This window comes from Lemur catta, chromosome X, assembly GCF_020740605.2.
Source record: "Lemur catta isolate mLemCat1 chromosome X, mLemCat1.pri, whole genome shotgun sequence".
Taxonomy (NCBI): domain Eukaryota; kingdom Metazoa; phylum Chordata; class Mammalia; order Primates; family Lemuridae; genus Lemur; species Lemur catta.
Window position 1 is genome coordinate 47,128,349 of NC_059155.1, and position 8,686 is coordinate 47,137,034.

Here is an 8,686-nt window from a genome sequence, read left to right on the forward strand (position 1 = left end):
CTCGGGGGAGCCTTTCCTCCACGGGTGAGAGACGCTCAGCAGTTCCCTGGAGCCGGCCTCCTTCTCCCCAGTCGCTGGTGTTCCGCTGCTCGAGAGGTCCAAGACATATTCCTTGCTCTCATCTGGACCCAAACAGTGCAAGTACAGCAGCGTGGGAAGAAATCTGTGGCCAGGAAGGGAAAAGATTCCCAGCCTGTGGCCCGAGACGATAATGGCCCAAAAAGAGATCCAGTCCCAAAAGCCCAAGTGAGTGGGCCATCCTCCTCCTGCCTCCCCACACTTCCCCTCCCCGGCACAGGGATCTTTACTCTGTCGTGGGCCCTGGGCGAGTCCTTCGGTGTCCTGGGTCATTAGGAGGCCCAATCGGGGTCATCTTAGTAGGGACACACATTAAGAGAGCACTTGGTATGTGCCACGCACTGTTCCTGACACTTTGCCTATTTCCTGGATTCTCTCCAGGGAAGAGCTGGGCTGGCACCTGATTTGGATCGGAAGACCCTTAAAAGTTTTTCTGCAAAGGTTGGGTGTGTAGACTCTTGAGCCTCCTGACTCCTCCTTCCTAGCTGTTCCCCAAGCCTTCCTGGCAGGGGGCCTGGACTGTCCCAGCATCCCCTGTTTTCCCTGGCTCAGGGCTGCCTGCCTGCCTGGCACTGAGGGAGGGAGAAAGTGGTAACAAGATTAAAGCCTCCAAAAGCCCCTCTTTACTGGCCACCTCACCCCAGCCCCTGCACATACATGCTCCCACCCACACGCCCTAGCGCAGCTCTGAGAAATATTTGATTCAGCTTCCAATGCCAAGGCCAGGGCCACCTTGGCTACCCATGTATAATCGAGAATTCAGCAGTGGCGGCCCTAAACCAGGGCCCACCAAGTTTCAGAAAACTCACAGGCCACGGCCTTGAGTCAGGGAGTTGTCAGGCCCAGAGGCCCTGCACCCTCCAGTGAGCCTTGTGGGTTTGGTAGGAGTGGAGGGGAGAGGGGTGGAGGAGGGCAGCCTCTGGCTCTGTCACTCTCGGGGCTCAGCCTTGCTCCCAGGATTCCCTGGCTACCCAGGAAGTTCTACCACAGGAAATGGGGTGTTCATAGTGCTGGGGTATGATTTGTGGGATGGGGGTGATTTGTAGCACCACTCCAAACTCTGAGTCCAGAAGCACCCTGTCAGCAGAGCAGAGCAGAGCAGAGCCTTTTAACTTAAGGCCTGTTCAATCCGATTGCTCCTCCCAAGGGCTGGCTGTGGCTGCAGCCGGGCTAGCATGCAACCCAGAGCCACAATCCCAGGGGCCACAGGCTCAGAAGGGCTGACACTGGGGAACAGGAACAGGGAAGGCAGGCCCAGAGAGAAGGTGGCAGCTGCTGGGCCGAGCAGGAGCCAGTGGCTGCCAGCAGAGGGAGATGCTGCCTCACTTTAGAGCCAGCTGGGCCCTTTGCACCTCCAGGCTGTGAGGCTTGGAAGCTGGATTCCGTGTTCTCTTTCAGGTGATCAGGAGCCACCTGTCCATGCCCCAAGACCGGAAAGGCAGCAGGAACCACCGGGAGCACAGGACTGTCCTGAGGTAATGCCTGGTCTGGCTCCCAGAAACCCAGGTCCTGACTAGATGGTGGGAACTGTGTCCAGGTTAAACTGACTTGTGTCTCGTCCCCTCCTCACCCGCATCCCACACCCCAGGGAGAGAGGGCACCTCCTTTCCACTGAGGATTCCTTGATGATCTGGCCACTGGATGTGGGCGGTGGGGGATTTAAGGGCCACGGGTGAGTGGGAGGACGAGGAGAGAGGAGGCCAGAATATGCTGATCATTTCTCTTCCTGTGGTGTCTGCTGCGCTAGTGTGCCGAGCTGGAGAGAGAGATAGACGACCTTAAAGAGCGACTAGGTATGATGAACCCCTGGCTCGGGCTGGGGCAGGGGCTGGGAAAGACCTAGGTGTCTGCCTGTGGCTGCTGGAGACACGGGGCGGGGAAGGGCTCCAGGTGCCGCCGGCATCAGTGGGACTGATGTTCCCGAGGGGAGGAGAACCAAGCAGGCCTGGTCCTGGAGCCTCCTGTGCATTGACAGCTAGGGGTGAGCACGGATAGAAATATATCCGATGAGCTCTGTGTACACTTTGCCAAGGAATCCCACAGAGCTCCTTCTCTTAGCACGATTAGCGCTACCTCGTGTATTTCCCCCTTTCCCTGCCTGGTATGGATTTTACGGGTTTTGTTGTTGTTTTCTTGCTTCTTTGTCCTTTGAACACGTTCTGAACGGTTCTGGGGTGCCCCAGTGTTGGTGAAAGACTGGTGTATTTTGTTCCCCTTTAGAGGACATTCCCAAGTGTAATTCAGGTGGTGGGTGGGTGGGTGGGTCGGTCCCAGGGCTGACTGGACAGGGGCTGCTGAGGTTTCAGGTTGCAGGGCTAGGCAGGCTCCCCCTGGGACTGGGGGTGGGTTTCTGTATCCCTATGTCTGCTGTGCCCGGTTATGCCTCTCTGTTCCAGCGGCCATGGAGAGCATCCTTGAAAAGTTCCAGGCCATCTGAAGTGAGAGAGTGAGTGTTACACATACCATACCTCTTCCTGCAAAACTGGTGGCTTCGCGGCACTGTGGCCGACCCTGACTCTGCTCTATTTGACAGGCTGAACCCAGCATCTTTCTACCAGAGAAGCAGCTGGTACCTCTGGAGCCCCGGAGCTGCGGCCAAGCTGGATCCCTCCGTTCCTTCTTCACCCGCGGCTTCCTCTGTCCCCCTGCTCTTGCCCTCACCTCACCCGAGTTTACGGCAAATTATCAAATTAAATTAGCTCTCATATTCGCATATTCTGTGGTCTGCCCTCTTTCCTGGGAGAAGGGGCGTCACTGCAGAGGGAAGGGGTGAGATTGCTCCTCGATTTTGCAGGATTTGAAGCCAGGTTACCTGACACCCTGTGCTCTGCGCTGTCCCTGTGGGGCGTCCCGACCAGGATCTGGGTGGCAGCCCTGCGCTCAGGCTCACCGTAGCGCCCTGGGTCTAGGCTCCGTAGGGTCCCTGCCCGGCCACATTAGGAGGCCCTGTTCATGGTCCCAACTAATGTCGTCTGATTTTGGGGTCCCAAGGTTCCCATGCTGCACCACTACCGGACCCTTCCCTTTAGCAGGAGCTAATCGACCTCCTCCCAGAGTTCCCAGCCCTCTTTCCCTTCCTCACTTGGTTCGCTGTCCTCGTTGGCCACTCTCGCCCTTCTTTTCGGTCAGCAGCATCCCTGGTCTCCGCCGTGGTTGATGCCCGGGGCCTTTCCGGCGGGGTTATTGCAACAGGTGTTAAAGAGCAGGGATGCGCTGAGCCTCCCCCTCCGGAGCCCCCGCCTCCTTCTGGAGTCATTCTCTCCCTTTGGAGCCGCCACTCACACGCACAGCTCGCCCGGAATCTGGCGCATCATCCTCACTTCCTCTTTAGCCCTCACCTTGGAAACTCAGTTACCAAATCCTGTCAGTTCTCCCCCGTTAGTTTCATTGGAGGGGTGGAGTGAGGAGCCACATCTTGGGGCATGGTGGAGCGAAAGGGGGGCTGCAGGGGACATGGAAGAAGAGAGCAGGTTGGTCTCTGGGCTGCAGGTGGGGGAACTGAGTCCCTTCTGGTGCCTCGGGGCCAAGCTGGGGGAGTCTGCCCGCTGGCAGCTTGGACAGATGGCCTAGGGATCAGACCTTCCACGTCCGTCCCTCAGGTCCTAGATGGACAATCGCCCCTTCTCCAGCCCGATGGGCTCCGCGGGCTCGACTTGGGCAAGACCAGTTAGTTTCCAGGGCACCTGTCCATGCTAGGTCTGAATGTCCTTGGACAGTCCCCGTCACATACCATCCGGGCACCCACATGCCACAGACTCTGCTGGACGTGATGTTTCCGTGTCCCAGCTAAATCTTCCAGACTGCCTCCCGAGGCCACATGAGGTCTGTCTGAGCACCCTGTTCTGATGTCACCCTCACTGACAGCTGGGATCGCCTCCTTCCTTCAGCGAGGGTCCCGGGCTGGGCGGGCCTGACACTCAGAGGGACAGACTCCTGTGTGGGTGAGGTCAGTGCATGTTCCGCCAGCTCCCATTGCCCAGAGACTGGGTGGTCACCAGACAAAGAGGGCACAAGTGCAGAAACCATCTGGGGTTAGCGTGTGCAGGGAGGGACGGTCTGTCTGTGTGTCTGTCTGCGTGCCTGTGGATCTAATCGGAGATGATCTCCCTGGAGGGAGAAAGACCTGGTTCAGGGAGCGGAGGCAGTGTGGTCAAGGATCCGTAAGGGATGAAAACAGCCAAAGCAAGGGTGGGATGTACCTTTCACAAGAGGTGTCCTTCAAGTCCGAAAAACACACAGGAGCGCACAGAGTGGGATGAGGTGGAAGGGGCCAAGCCCAGTGACGGGCGTCAGGGCTCTGAGAGTGCTGCAGTCCCCGCAGCAGGCTCTTGATCCTGTGTGCGATGAATATGATGTCTCGAAAGTCCTGTGCGTGTGGGTGGCATGACAACATGAAGGCTGGCTACCTGGGAGTCGGTGGGACGTGCCTCCCCTGTGAAGCAAAGGGCTCCCGTGGGAGACTGCCACGTTGTGAGCTGACGGAGACACGGGTAGCATGGGCGCGGTGAGGATGGAAACTAGGGAAGAGGGACTGCCCTGGGAAATCTACTCAGCCGTGGTACCAGCCTTCCCCCTATTCCCACTCTGCCTCCCTTCTGTGCCGGCTGGTACGAGCTCAGGGAGACGGCCCATCACACGTGTGGTGGGACCATCACAGACCTCAGAGGCCGAAAGGAACATGAGTGGGGACTTAAACCATCCGCTTCAAACCCTCACTTGAGAGGGTGGGCTTGATTCCGCAGGCTGAGCCTTTGACCCTGACCCCAGTGGTTCTTTCGTAGAAGGAGAACAGAGCGGGCTGGCGTCTCGGTGCAGACTCTGGCACAGATTTTCAGCTTGGGATTCTGACACCTACAGAGACTAGACGGAGCATGCTACAGTGACTCTGAGCACCGGGCTGCCACCCAGATCCTGGCCCAGGCGCTGCATGGTAAGCTGGTGGAGCACAGGGTGCTAGGGTACCGGGCTTCAAATGCTGGAAAGTGGAGCAGGACCCCTACCCATCACCTCCCCCGCAATGACCCCTCACCCCAGAAACCAGGCAGACCACGGAATGTGATAATACAAGACCTACATTAATCTGTTAATTTGCTGTAAGTTGGGCTGAGGTGAGGGCAAGAGCAGACAGCAAGAGGAATTGGTGGCAGAAGAAGAAACAGAGGGAACCAGTTTGGTCGCAGCTCCTGGGCTCCAAAAGTACCAGCTGCTGGTCTGGTAGGAAGATGCTGGGTTCAACCCATCAAACAGAGCAGAGTCAGGGTCAGGCCACAGCCCCCCAAAGCCACCACCTTTGCGGGAACAGGTATGGTATGTGTAACACTCACTCATTTCAAAGGTCCTGGAAGTTGTCAGAGAGGCACTGCACGGCCGCTGGAATAGAGAGACATAACCAGGCACAGCAGACATAGGGATACAGAAACCAACCCCCTGTCCTCAGGGGGACTCGCCTAGCCCTGCAACCTGAAGCCTCAGCAGCCCCTGTCCAGTCAGCCCTGGGACCGACCCACCCACCACCTCAACTACACGTGGGAATGTCTTCTAAACGGGAGCAAAATATACCAACCAGTGTTTCAACAATGGTGGGGCACCCCAGAACTGTTCAGAACGTGTTCCAAGGGCAAACAAGCAAAGAAATAAGAACAAAACCCGTACAATCCATACGAAGCAGGGAAAGGGGGAAATACACGAGGTAGCACTAAACGTGCTAAGAGAAGGAGCTCTGTGGGATTCTTCGGCAAAGTGCACACAGAGCACAGCCGATACATTTTTATCCGTGCTCACCCCTGGCTGTCAATGCATAGAAGGCTCCAGGGACAGGACTTCTTGGTTCTCCTCCCCAGGGGAACCTTGCTCCCGCTGATGTTACCAGTACGTACAGCCCATCCCTGCTCCATGTCCCTAGCATCTGCAGGAAGATACTGTGGTCTGTCCCAGCCCCGGCTCCAGACCGAGCCAGGGATTCATCATACCTAGTCGCTCTTTAAGATCGTCTATCTCTCTCTGCAGCATGGCACACTAGCGCAGTGGATGCCGGAGGAAGAGAAATGATCACCATATTCTGGCCTCCTCTCTCCTTGCCCCTGTACATACATACTCACACCCACATGCCCTAGCCCAGCGCTGGGAAAATTTTCTTTCCGCTTCCAAGGCCCAGTCCAGGGCAGACCTGCCTGCACATGCATCATGGAGAATTCAGCAGTGATGACCCCAACACCGTTGCCCCTCAAGCTCCAGGAAACTGACAGACCACTGCCCTGAGCCAGGGAGGCGTCATGCCCAGAGGCCCTGCACCCTCCAGTGAGTCTTGTGGGTTTGGAAGGAGTGTAGGGGACAGGGGTGGAGGAGGGCAGCCTCTACCTCTGTCACTTCTGGGGGCTCAGCCTTACTCCAGGGATTCCCTGCCTACCCAGGCAGCTGTTCGACAGGAAACGGGGTGTAGACAAGGCTGGGGTGGGACTTGTGGATGGGGATGATTCATACCACCACCCCAAACTCTGACTCTAGAAGTAGACTCTCAGCAGGGCAGAGCCTTTTCTGTTAAGTCCTCTTCAACCACAGTGATCCTCCCAGGGGCTGGCTGTGGCTGCAGCTGTGCTAGCATCCAACCCAGAGCCACAATCCCAGGGGCCACAGGCTCAAGAGGGCTGACACTGGGGAACAGGAACAGGGAAGGCAGGCCCAGAGAGAAGGTGGCAGCTGCTGGGCCGAGCAGGAGCCAGTGGCTGCCAGGAGGGGGTGATGCTGCCTCACTTTAGAGCCAGCTGGGCCCTTTGCACCTCCAGGCTGTGAGGCTTGGAAGCTGGATTCTGTGTTCTCTTTCAGGTGATCAGGAGCCACCTGTCCATGCCCCAAGACCGGAAAGGCAGCAGGAACCACAGGGAGCACAGGGCTGTCCTGAGGTAATGCCTGGTCTGGCTCCTGGAAACCCAGGTCCTGACTAGATGGTGGGAACCTTGTCCAGGTTAAACTGACTTGTGTCTCGTCCCCTCCTCACCCGCATCCCACACGCCACGGAGAGAGGGCACCTCCTTTCCACTGAGGATTCCTTGGTGGTCTGGCCACTGGATGTGGGCGGTGGGGGATGTAAGGGCCACGGGCGAGAGGGAGGACAAGGGGAGAGGAGGCCAGAATAGGGTGATCATTTTCTTCCTCCGGCATCCACTGGGCTAGTGTGCTCTGCTGCAGAGAGAGATCGACAACCTCAAACAGCGACTAGGTATGATGGACCCCTGCCTGGGGCTGAGGCAGGGGCTGGGACAGACCACAGTATCTTCCTGCAGATGCTGGGGACACGGGGCAGGGATGTGCTGTAGGTACTGGTGACATCAGTGGGACCGACGTCCCCATGGGGAGGAGAACCAAGCAGTGCTGGCCCTGGAGGCTTCTGTGCATTTACAGCCAGGGTGGGCACGGGTAGAATTGTATCGGCTGAACTCTGTGTACACTTTGCCGAAGAATCCCACAGAGCTCCTTCTCTTAGCACGTTTAGCGCTACCTCGTGTATTTCCCCCTTTCCCTACTCGGTATGGATTGTACGGGTTTTATTGTTGTTTCTTTCCTTGATTGTCCTTTGAACACGATCTGAACCGTTCTGGGGTGCCCCAGTGTTGACGAAACACTGGTTGGTATATTTTGCTCCCGTTTAGAAGACATTCCCACATGTAATTGAGGTGGTGGGTGGGTGGGTAGGTCCCAGGGCTGACTGGACAGAGGCTGCTGAATTTCAGGTTGCAGGGCTAGGCGGGTCCCCCTGAGGACAGGGGGTTGGTTTCTGTATCTCTATGTCTGCCGCGCCCGGTTATGTCTCTCTATTACAGTGGCCGTGCAGTGCCTCTCCGACAACTTCCAGGACCTTTGAAATGAGTGAGTGTTACACATACCATACCTGTTCCCGCAAAGGTAGTGGCTTGGGGGGGCTGTGGCCCGACCCTGACTGTGCACTGTTTGACGGGTTGAACCCAGGATCTTCCTACCAGACCAGCACCTGGTACCTTTGGAGCCCGGGAACAGCGACCAAGCTGGTTCCCTCCATTTCTTCCTCTGCCACCGATTCCTCTTGCTGTCTGCTCTTGCCCTCACCTCAGCCCAGCTTACAGCAAATTATCAGATTAAAGTAGGTCTCGTATTATCATATTCCGTGGTCTGCCTGGTTTCTGGGGTGAGGGGTCGTTGCGGGGGAGGCGATGGGTAGGGGTCCTGCTCCATTTTCCAGCATTTGAAGCCCGGTACCCCAGTACCCTGTGCACCTCCAGCTTACCACGCAGCGCCTGGGCCAGGATCTGGGTGGCAGCCCGGTGCTCCGAGTCACTGTAGCACGCTCCGTCTAGACTCTGTAGGTGTCAGAATCCCAAGTTGAAAATCTATGCCAGAATCTGTACCCAGACGCCAACCTGCTCTGTTCTCCTTCTACGAAACAACCACTGGGGTCAGGGTCAAAGGCTCAGCCTGCGGAATCAAGCCCACCCTCTCAAGTGAGGGTTTGAAGCGGATGGTGTAAGTCCCCACTCATGTTCCTTTCGGCCTCTGAGGTCTGTGATGGTCCCACCACACGTGTGATGGGCCGTCTCCCTGAGCTCGTACCAGCCGGCACAGAAGGGAGGCAGAGTGG

General features: G+C 57.3%; 1 long non-coding RNA gene across 1 annotated transcript; it reads left to right on the top strand.

The window, feature by feature from the left end:
* The first annotated feature begins 928 nt into the window (after nucleotides 1-928).
* On the top strand, nucleotides 929-2,708 carry LOC123628727. The gene is made up of 5 exons (XR_006731747.1): nucleotides 929-941; nucleotides 1,477-1,553; nucleotides 1,826-1,871; nucleotides 2,475-2,524; nucleotides 2,612-2,708. It is a non-coding gene; the product is annotated as an uncharacterized LOC123628727 (long non-coding RNA).
* The last annotated feature ends 5,978 nt before the right edge of the window (nucleotides 2,709-8,686 follow it).